Raw genomic sequence first — 12,239 nt, 5'->3', positions numbered from 1 at the left:
AGACCAAAACAGTCTTTAAAATGCCCAGAAAAATGGTCCGCTTTTTGGGCGTTTCCAAGCTGTTTTTGGGCCATTTTCCTGCACCCGCGAAGAACAGCTGGCCAGAAACTGGAAGGGCAGCTGGCGCGCATGCCCACAGAGAGGGTTTTATGTGCCTCCTCTGGCACATGTGCCATTGGTTCACCATCACGAGTGTAGAGGCATCAGTCTGGAAATTGGGAGACTGCGAATTCTAGTCCTGCCTTAGGTATGAAACCAGCTGGGGGACTTTGGGCCAGTCGTTGTCTATCAGCCTTAGGAAGGAAGCAATGGCAAATCTTTCCTTGTTAAAAGGAAAGGAAGAAAACAAAAGAAGAAAAAATAAACATGAAAAATCTGCAAAGTTTTACCGTACATGGCCACCTTTGGTAGTTCTGCCTAAAATATACGAAGTTAACCTGCTAAGAAATACAGTATATAGTTTAATCACAAAGAAATGGAAATTTATATTTGAATAAAACCTTCCCAAAGGTGCTTTTTCAAAACTGAAGAAGCTTCTTTGATGAGAAGAGAAACGTCTTGGAGAAAACAAAGAAAGTCTAGTTGCCTTTTGGAAAAACACCTTTGGGAACCATGACCTGGATGACTGAGAATCTTCATAGACATAGGATAAAACAGTCTTTGACCATTTCTTAAGGATGGAGAAGGAAAGTCTACACACTAATCCAGTGTTTTTCAAACTTGGTGATTTTAAGAGGTGCAGAATTTCCCCACATGTCTTAAAGTCACCAAGTTTGGAACAACAAAATTGAGGACATTGTTGTTAATTGCGAAGTTGTGTCCACCCATCGTGATCCCATGGACAACATTCCCCAGGCCCCTCCTGTCCTCTGGAGTCCATTGTAGCTCGCCTACTGCTTCAGTGACTCCATCCAGCCATCTCATTCTCTGTCATCCCCTTCTTCTTTTGCCCTCAATATTTCCCAGCTTGAGGCTCTTCTCCAGTGAGTCCTTCCTTCTCATTAGGTGGCCAAAGTATTTGAGTTTCCTCTTCAGGATCCGGCCTTCTAAAGAGCAGTCAGGGTTGATCTCCTCTAGGACTGACCGGTTGGATGGCCTTGCAGTCCAAAGGACTTGCAGGAGTCTTTCCAGCACCATAGTTCAAAGGCCTCAATTCTTTGATGCTCAGTCTTTCTTATGGTTTCACAGCCGAACATTGCAACTGGGAAAACCATAGCCTTGACTATATGCACTTTTGTTGGCAGGATGATGTATCTGCTTTCTAACATGCTGTCTAGATTTGCCATAGCTTTTTTCCCCAGGAGCAAGCATTTTTTGGCTGCATTCCCCATCTGCGGTGATCTTGGAGCCCAGGAAAATAAAATCTGTCCCTACCTCCATTTCTTCCCCATCTATTTGCCGAAGATATTGTAGATTTGAATAAAAGCACGACAGAGTTGCAAGTTTTAGTTTCCATCCCTTTCTTAATAACTGCCGAATAAAAACACATTTCCCAGGAAATATGCAGTTCTTTAAGAAGAGAGGTGCTTATTTTTTAGTCTTACATGCTTTGAAGAGCACTTGTATGATGGAAGAGACTTCACAGTTGGCTAGGACGGTTGGAACAAAATGTGGAAGATTAAACACTTCGCCTAAATGCTTCTGATTTTCATGGACAAGTACAGCACTGTTAGATGTCTCCCTTGGCTGGATCATATTCTTAATAGTGCAAAGATACTTTTACACTAAATGGAAGGCCTGCAGCGCGTAGACATTTATCTGGACAGCAAGAAAACTGATGTGGAAGTCTTCTGAGAAGGTTCCAGGAGAGACCGTGTTGTCCTTGGAGCTGGGAGGACTCACTTCAAAGTCTAGTCTTCTTGTGTGGCTTGGCCAACTCGCTGTTCCTCAGCTTCTGCCCCTGCTGTTTCTGAAGTCTTGGAGAAACGCAGATTCCATTCTCCGCCGTAACCGTGGGACTTCTGATGTAGCATGCTGTTTGGTGAGGAATCCAAGGAGGAAGCGAATTGATTGCAACCCAGAGTAGCTCTGAGCTTGCCAACTGAAGTCATTCCTACTAATAGCTGTGGTTGATACCTTCCTCTACAATTGGGGTTAAGAATAACAAACAGAGCAGGCCCTGTTTGGGTTGGGAGTGAGTGGGGAAAACAGGTGAAGGAAGACTTTTGCCAGAGAACATTCAGAATAGAGAACAAATACTAGACGTTGAACTCACATGGCCAGTTTCTAGTTTTCTTATTTTGTTAGGATAAGGAATAAGGTAAAAAGTAAAGGTTCCCCTGCACATGCGTGCAAGTCTTTTCTGGCTCTAGGGGCTGGTGGCAATGGTGGGTTTCAAAAATTGTTTGAACCTACTTTGTGGGTGTGGCCTCCTTTGTGGGAGTGGCTTGCCGCCCATGTGACCGGATGGGAGTGGCTTGCCGCCCATGTGACCGGATATGAAGATGCCGACGACACTTGTCAGAACCACCTTAAATTACCTCACACACAGCACGGCATGCATAAGAATATGATGTAAACTTGTTTTTTAAAAGGCATCTTTGGTTTGCGTTAAAACAACTTCAACACACGCAATGTTCTGATTGCACCACAAACGCAGTAGTCATCCTTACCTTTCACAGAGGCACTGGGTTTTATAAATATGAGCATGATAATGTAGAATAATCATATCCAAGGACCAGTGGTGGGTTTCAAAAAATTTTGGAACCTCTTCTGTAGGTGTGGCCTGCTTTCCGGGTCCACTGGTGGACCTCTTCTAACCAGTTCGGTAGATTTGACGAACCGGTTCTACCGAATAGGTGCGAACTGGTAGGAACCAGTTCTGGGTGGTGCTCATCTCTGTTTCAAAGCCAAAGAACCAGAACTGTTCGAAGATGTCTCTGTATGTCATATGGCCCGCATGACTAAACGCCAAAGGTGCACAGAACGCTGTTACCTTCCCACCAAAGTGCTCCCTATTTTTCTACAGTGGCTAAGACGCTGAGCTTTTGATCAGAAAGGTCGAAAGTTCGGCAGTTCGAATCCCTAGTGCTGCGTAATGGAGTGAGCTTCCATTATGTGTCCCAGCTTCAGCCAACCCAGCAGTTCAAAAGCATGTAAAAATGCAAGTAGAAAATCGGAACCACCTTTGGTGGGAAGTTAACAGCATTCCATGTGCCTTCGGCGTTTAGTCATGCCAGCCACATGACCACGGAGATGCTTCAGACAGCGCTGGCTCTTTTATATTATTATTATTATTATTAATAATAATAATAATAATAATAATTCGTAATAATTGATTCTTACAAGTTTGATTGTGCTTTACCTGCCCCCTTTTCTTATGCTCTTATGAACTAGGGAGATATTTGTCTTCCCTGTATCATTTGTCTGTTGTGGACCTGAATCATATTTCACCCCATTTTACTTTGGTGATGGAGCTGGCATATTTCCATCAAAATCATTTCCCTTACTTTCCGTATAGGTGGAAACACTGCCACCAAATGAGGTTCCTTCCAGATTTTCTAACTCATTCCAGAAAGTTTTGATCAGGGACCCCAAAGTTAATAAGAGATCCACAGATTAACAGAGTTGGGAGGCACCTTGTAGGTCATCTAGTTCCACCCTCCAAACAGGAGACCCCACACCATTTTGACAGATGGCAGTCCAGTCTTTTCTTGAAAGCCTCCAGTGATGAAACTCCCACAACTTCCGAAGGCAACTTCTGTTCCATGGGTTGATAATTTTCACTATCAGGAAATATGTCCTTATTTCCAGGTTGAATCTCTCCTTGATCAATTTCCATCCCATAAAGCCCTTCATGGTATTGGACCTGGGTACTTGAGAGACCGCCTGCTGCCAATTACCTCCCAAAGACCCATTAGATCACACAGAGTGGGCCTCCTCCGGGTTCCGTCTACCAGCCAATGTCATCTGGCTACTACCCGGGGGAGGGCCTTCTCTGTGGCAGCTCCGGCCCTTTGGAACGAACTCCCCGCAGGGATTCGGACCCTCACCTCTCTCCAGGCCTTCCGAAAAGCCGTTAAAACCTGGCTGTGTCGGCAGGCCTGGGGTGGATGAGTTCCCTTCCCCTCTCGAATTGTGTGGCTGTTGGTTGTTTTTTAAATGCCCTCTACTTTTGTAGTTTTTGTGTTTTTCCTTTCCCCTCCTTCAGGTTTGTGCGCCGCCCTGAGTCCCGCAGGGAATAGGGCAGCATATAAATAAAATGAAACCCAAACTCAAACTCAAACTCATCCATTATTCTTTGTCTGGCCTTCGGGTGCCTTGGAAAATAGCTTGACCACCCTCCTCTCTGTGACAGCCTCTCAAATATTGGAAGACTGCTATCATGTCTCCTCTGGTGCTTCTCTTCACTAGACTAGCCATGACCAGTTCCTGCAACCGTTCATTGTATGTTTTAGCCTCCAGTCCCCTAATCATCTTGGTTGCTCTTCTCCACACACTTTCTAGACTCTCAACATCTTTTTTTATAGTGTGGTGACCAAAACTGGATGCAGCATTCTAGATGTGGTCTTACTTTATAGATTGGTATTAGTACCTCACCTGATCTTGATTGTATCCTTCTGTTAATGCAATTTAGGATTGCATTAGCTTTTTTGGCTACTGCTGCACACTGTTGGCTCATATTTAATTGGTTGTCCACTAAGACTCCAAGATCCCTTTCACAGTTACAGCTATTAAGCCTGGTTTCACCCATCTATATGTGTACTTTTGGTTTTTCTTGCCTTACTTTTCTCTACATTGAATTTCATTTTGTTAACTAGGTTAGATACATAAGTTAAGAAGATTCAAAAATGTAGCGTGACCTGCTAGCTTAGGAGAATAGGTGGTGCAAAGCAAGGGAGCTTCAGAGCCGAGGTGGCGCAGTGGTTAAATGCAGCACTGCAGGCTACTTCAGCTGAACTGCAGAACTGCAGTCAGCTGTTCAAATCTCACCGGCTCAGGGTTGACTCAGCCTTCCATCCTTCCGAGGTGGGTAAAATGAGGACCCGGATTGTTGTTGGGGGCAATATGCTGACTCTGTAAACCGCTTAGAGGGCTGAAAGCCCTATGAAGCGGTATATAAGTCTAACTGCTATTGCTATTGCTATTTTTTAAATTCCCAGCATAAACAAGGCAACAAGTGATTCTTACTTTGCAGGCCAATCTGTATTTGGGCTGGACCATGTCAAATGGGAGAGTCATATGACTGTGGATTTCCTCTCTTAGAAAAAAAAAAACTGAACCCATCCAGGTAGGATCAAATATGTGGGAAATGGGTGCTATTCTAGTCTTTGTGGATGCTAATATTTCCGCGGTGGTGCAGTTGTTAGAGTGCAGTACTGCAGGCTACTTCTGCTGATTGCCAGCTGCCTGTAATTTGACAGTTCGAATCTCACCAGGCTTAAGATTGACTCAGCCTTCCATCCTTCCAAGGTGGGTAAAAATGAGGACCCAGATTGTTGAGGCGGCAATAGGCTGACTCTGTAAACCGCTTAGAGAGAGCTGGAAAGCACTGGGAAGCAGTCTATAAGTCTAAGTGCTATTACTATTGCTATTGCTATCTATCTAGCATGAGCCGTGGTGGTGCAGTGGTTAGAATGCAGTACTGCAGGCAACTTCTGCTGACTGCCGGCTACTAGGAATTCAGAAATTTGATTCTGACTGGTTCAAGGTTGATTCAGCCTTCCATCCTTCAGAGGTCAGTAAAATCAGGACCCAGGTTGTTGGGGGGGGGCAATAGCCTGACTCTGTAAACCGTTTAGAGAGGGCTGTAAAGCACCGTGAAGTAGTATATATGTAAGTCTAAGTACTATTACTATTGCTATTGTTCAGGTTATTTTTTAGTGATTTATTGCAGTAGAGGAAACTCCTGATGCAGTTCAGACCCAGAACAAGATCCCGCAGTTTTCATTTCACACAGTATTATATCCCAGTGGATAATTCGAAGACAAGACTCTTAAAGAGATCCTTGTTTGGAATTGTTTCATTTTTTTCCTGTCTCCGGAGTCCAAATGAATGCACCCTCTTTTGACTGCTTCAATTGCCTTTATCAGCCGCTCTTTTCAAACCCTTTGTTATTGTATGTAACTCAACCCTCTCTTTTGCTCTTCTGAACATTGCATAATATGTTTTCCAAGGGTATCTCCTCTCTTTGCCTGCTTGGGACCTCTTCAGCTGCCATTGTTCCTCGCCCTTACCTTTATGGCACAGGCTGCCTTCCCTGCAAAACCATCTCAGGAGATAATTGAAGTGATGACTGATGCTACTTAATGCCGTGAAAGAATTTATCTCAACTTGTACTGGGAACAATTAGAGGTGGCTTGTGCCAAAGGCAGCCCTGGCATCTTTCCATGGGCTTCACTTAATTACAGCAGCCTCTTCATAGCTCCAGGGAACCCTTTTCCATGTCGATATGCTTGCCACACAATCCCTGACGATGATTTTGCAAAGCCTTGCCAAAGACACAGCCGGGTTGCGCAGGTGTGAGCTGAGCCAGCTTTGCTCCGTTTGAATGGAGAGCCAGCCAGTTTATTCGCTACTGCTGTTTACATTTCAGACAGAGATTCGGTGGATGCATCTCAAAACTGCCCAGTTGACCTTCGTATTCCCACAATTGAAGCTCCATCTTTTTTTTTTATGGTTGTCCCACTCGATCTGGATAGATAGTCATTTTGACTTTTTTAACCTCTGCTGAAAATGTCCCTAAAACGCTGAGCTTGTCGATCAGAAAGGTTGGCAGTTCGGCGGTTCAAATCCCTAGCACCGCGTAATGGAGTGAGCTCCCGTTACTTCTCCAGCTTCTGCCAACCTAGCAGGTCGAAAGCATGTAAAAATGCAAGTAGAAAAATAGGAACCACCTTTGGTGGGAAGGTAACAGTGTTCCGTGCGCCTTCGGGCGTTGAGTCATGCCGGCCACATGACCAGGGAGAAGTCTTTGGACAGCGCTGGCTCTTTGGCTTTGAAACGGAGATGAACACCGTCCCCTAGAGTTGGGAACGACTAGCACTTTACGAGGGGAACTTTTACCTTTTATATCTGTTTTCACCTCAAAACTAGAGGAAGAAGAACCAGAACAGTTCTCTGACAATCCACAGTACCTTGTCAACAGAACACCAAAAAAGATGATATTATATTGTAGACCAGGGACTCCTATAGCTTATAAGTTTTTCAAACTCCTCTTTTTAGCTCTAGTTACCTAACAACAATGTTGTAGCACATGGATAGTTTGATTGCATTAAGATACCATGGAAATCTAGGGAGCCCCAATGGTTTACTGTAAAAATTCATCACATACAGGAATTCACTGAACCTCCTGTTTGGCTTGAGCATGCAATTTAAAGCTCATCACCATACTTTCACATTTTTTGGGTGTGTGTGTGCGGTGGGGGAAAATTAACCACAATGAGCTTCAGGGAAGCTGACCCATTGTTTCATAGATCTTCTCAAAAAGGAAGCCTTAGTTCAGCAGAATTTGGCTCAAAGTCTAATACAGTATACCCGTGTTGAATAGCACTTCTCTTTTAATAATAGTTGCTGAATATATATTTTCCTTATAGAGTCCTGCAAACTACTAGGTTGAGTAAATAGAATAGAATAACAGAGTTGGAAGGGACCTTGAAGGCCTCCTAGTCTAACCCCCTGCTTAGGCAGGAAACCCTACACCACTTCAGACAAATGGTTATCCAACATCTTCTGAATAACTTCCTATGTTGGAGCATTCACAACTTCTGGAGGCAAGTTGTTCCACTGATGAATTGTTCTAACTGTCAGGAAATTTCTCCTCAGTTCTAAGTTGCTCCTCTCCTTGATTAGTTTCCACCCATTGCTTCTTGTTGTATCCTCAGATGCCTTGGAGAATAGTTTGACTCCCTCTTCTTTGTGGCAGCCCTTGAGATATTGGAACACTGCTATCCTGTCTCCCTTAGTCCTTCTTTCTCTTAAACTAGACATGCCCAGTTCCTGCAACCATTCTTCATATGTTTTAGCCTCCAGTCATATTAGCTTCCTTCAAATGTTTTAGCCTCCAATTCCAGAGTGTAATTGCACGCATCCACTTATCAACTTTCAAGTTAGGATGTTCTGAGTAGCGCAGTTTTTTGCATTTCCGCTGGTGTTATTGCAGGAAGCTGCAATTTGTTGATGTATCTTGTAAAATTCTTGGACATGGTGCCAAGTGCCCCGTTGACAATGGGTATCACAGTTACATGCTTCATCCATAGCCGTGTAGTTTCGATGGCCAGGTTGCAATATTTCATTTTTTTCTAGTTCTTTTTCTTTGACTCTGGCATCTCCACTTTTCCATTGTTGTGCAAATACTATTCTCGTTGCAGTCAATACATGTAAAAGCAAACATACATTCTCTTTGTTAAACTTGTCTGATAAAATTCCCAATAAAAATGTATCTGGTTTCAAATCTGTATGTTTATATTTTTTCCCAGCCACGTATGTATTTTGTCCAAGATTTTTTCGCTTTTTGACATGTCCACCACATATGACAATATGAGCCAGTGGGAATTTGCTCATTTCTCGATAGGGATGTACCGTATATACTCAAGTATAGGCCGACCCGAATATAAGCCGAGGCACCTAATTTTACCACAAAAAAACTGGAAAAGTTATTGACTCGAGTATAAGCCTAGGGTGGGAAATGCAGCAGCTACCGGTAAATTTCAAAAATAAAAATAGATACCAATAATGTTTTTGAATATATTTCAAAGAAAAACAGTAAACTAGCGGTGTATCAATGAAATACTTCACTCACCTCATGATGCTGATGTCCCGCTGTGATGATGATGTCCCATGCAGCCGGGGAGCGATGTCCCGCCTCCTATGACACACGGCACAGTGATTCCTATCATTGGATCACTGTACCAGAGGAGGTGGGACATCGCTATGTGGCTGCTTGCCATAAAAGGGGGAGGTGGGACATCGTTGCAGAGCGGCAGGAGGGGGAGGAAGGGGAATCGTAAGACAGCCCTGCATTACATTAGAACGTGAGGAGGGGGGATGGTGCGGTGCGTGCTGCGCGGCAAACTGACACAGAGGGAGGGGAAACTCACAGGGGCGCTGGGCCATTCACGAGCGTCACCCAGCGGCATGGCCCCGCCCCCATCCTCCATTTCGGGCAAATTTTTCACTGACTCGAGTATAAGCCAAGGCGGCTTTTTTCAGCCCAAAAAGTGGGCTGAAAAACTCGGCTTATACACGGTATTTCTCCATGATCAAGAAATTCCACTCCAAGTGGAAACATGAATGCAGTAGCAAGAATGTAGTAGCGAGCATCTTGGGTGTAAAATCCATCAAGGGCAGGCATTACCTGCTTAACTCCATTAACAATTAACATGCGTTTCATTTCCTGCTGAAGTCCTGTTAAAATGTGAAATGTTCACCCATGTAACACCTATCCTCCGCGAGCTGCACTGGCTGCCTGTTGATCCCGGGTACGCTTCAAGGCGCTAGTCGTCACTTATAAAGCCTTTCATGGTATTGGACCTGGGTACTTGAGAGACCGCCTGCTGCCAATTACCTCCACCAGACCGATTAGATCCCACAGACTAGGCCTCCTCCGAATCCCATCCGCCGGCCAGTGTCGACTGGCGACTACCCGGAGGAGAGCCTTCTCTGTGGCTGCTCCGACCCTCTGGAACGAACTCCCCGTGGAGATTCGCACCCTCACCACCCTCCAGGCCTTCTGCAAAGCCCTTAAAACCTGGCAGTTCCGACAGGCCTGGGGCTAAAGAACCGTGCCCCTATCTCGAATGGTATGATTGTTGCGCTTTTAAATTATGTATTGTTTTGTGTTGTTGTCAAATTGTTTGTATCCCCCCTTCCCTTGTTTTGAGTTGTGAGCCACCCTGAGCCCCCTCGGAGGAAAAGGGTGGCATACAAATGAAATAAACATAAACATAAACATGTTGGAATAGCATGCAGTGCATTGCATGCTTTTGCATACTGTTTGGGTATTTTGGAGATACATGTTTTCCATCCCCAATGCAGTGTGGATTTTCCATGTCAAGCCCTACTTCTTTGGTTCTTTGCCATGGCCTGCTTGGGCAACCTCTCCCCCGAGTGGGCTGTCTTCTCTCCCTGTACTTATTCCAAACTTGCCCAATTTGATCTAGCTGACCATCGGTTTGCCAATTGTGGTGGTGGTTTTTGTGATGTGGCCAGTTGCCCACTGGGAACTGGATTAGGTTCATCGACAGATTCATAATCCCTTTGGCCACAAAACATCTGCCAAATGTTAACTCTTCCCCCCTCCTCCTCCTTTTCTGGTCACTACTGACTGAAACTGTGTTTTGATCAATGATAAAAGTTTCCAGAATCCAATGAGAATCCCTCAAACAATTTGGTTTCCCAGAATACTTTTTAAAGGAAAAGGAATAAAACCACATTATATTGTCTTAACTCTTCATGTACTATTCTAAGAGCATGAGTTAGCTCAGTAGGTGTAAGGTTCTCCCAAACTCAAACATTGGGGTTGTATACATATAGATGTCATTAGCTGTCCCCAAGCAAGGAGATGATGTGTATTGTTGACCCAGTTGAGTTTGGCCACAAGGAAGATGATATCTCAGTGAGTGGAAGGGGTTCTTTCCGGCTATGGCAAAGTCCCATTTCCCGCACATTGTCACAAACAAACAGACTTAGGTCATGTCTGTCTCTGTGGTCAACTCTAACGGAACCGTGAGAAAGGAAAATCTGAGGAGTGGAGACCACGCTGGAAAAATAGGAGAGTGGGAGAAGCCAGAACCAAACCAGGACCCACGCTTGACTAAGTAGTTACACTGAGTCAGAAGGCCAAGACTGAAGTAGGATACCAAAGGAAGGACATAAGGCACAGATGGTCTAGCTAGATAGCCAAACTGTATATTCTTCAAATATGTTAGACTTTCTGGTCAAGGTTTACATATACACATTTAGAGTAGAGTAGAGTAGAGTAGAGTAGAGAGTAGAGTAGAGTAGAGTAGAGAGTAGAGTAGAGTAGAGTAAACAGAGGTGGAAAGGACCTTGGAGGTCTTCTAGACAAGCCCCCGGCTCAAGCAGGAGAACTATACCATTTCAGACAAGTGATTGTCTAGACTCTTCTTAAAAACCTCCAGTGACAGAGCACCCACAATTTCTGGAGGCAAGCTATTCCACTGGTTAATTGTCCTCGTTGTTAGGAAGTTTCTCTTTAATTCCAGATTGCTTCTCTCCTTCACTAGTTCCAACCATTGTTTCTTGTCCTGCCTTCAGGTGCTTTGGAGAATAATTTGACCCCCTCTTCTTTGTGGCAGCCCTTCAAATACTAGAATATTTGCTATCATGTCACCCCTGGTCCTTCCTTTCTCTAGACTGGCCATACCCAATTCCTGCAACGTCTTCATATTGTTCAGTCTCCAGGGATTCTACCATCTTAGTTGCTCTTCTTAATGGCATGGTTTCAATTTGCTACATCAACATTAGCATCAGATCTCATGCTAGGTAACATATCGGGTGGCAAGGGATCTCCGATATTTTTGGCTTGGGGCGAATACATCAACGTCTGAGGTCTTTAATGGCCTATGAACATTCTTTGCCATGTATTTCAAAGGTGTCCTCTTGATCATTTGGAATTGGAGAAGATCCATCTCATTGCCACGTCGGGGATTCAATTATTCTCCATACAGGTTATATGATCTGCAAGTTGGAGTCTTTTATATTATGTAATCTTCAGGAGAAACTCTCTTGGAGCACTTATTGTTTGTTTGTTTTTGAAACAAAGTTTTTTTTAAAAAAATTTGTTACATATTTTAACTTTTTTTATAAACAAGGTATTGCCCGAGTTTTCCCCCTTAACACCTTCTCATATGCATAGTTCATTTTACATCATAGTTCCATTTTCCAATTTCAGTCATACTTTTCTTTCCATATTTTCCATCTTAAGCTTAATTTCTTCTTAATAGATAAACAATATCATTATTTGCCCCTCCAAGTTAATCAAATTTAACCTCTCATTTCCATCTGTTATTCTATTTGCTATAGATAACACTATCCTCAAATTTAATTTGTGTAATAAACATTTCACTTAGTTAATTATCCACAATTAATAGTATTAGATTACTAATTACTAATAACTAATGATGTGAGGGAAATAGATTATTTCCTTCACATCATATTAACTATATATCCCATTGGCAATGTTAACATATTTCATTTTATTCTACTAGTAATCCTTTTCTTTCTTTCCTCCTTACTAATCATTTTCTCTTGGTCTCTCAGAAACTTCACTTCTTTTA

This window comes from Thamnophis elegans, chromosome 7 (assembly GCF_009769535.1).
Source record: "Thamnophis elegans isolate rThaEle1 chromosome 7, rThaEle1.pri, whole genome shotgun sequence".
NCBI lineage: Eukaryota > Metazoa > Chordata > Lepidosauria > Squamata > Colubridae > Thamnophis > Thamnophis elegans.
This window is presented reverse-complemented; position numbering follows the sequence as displayed.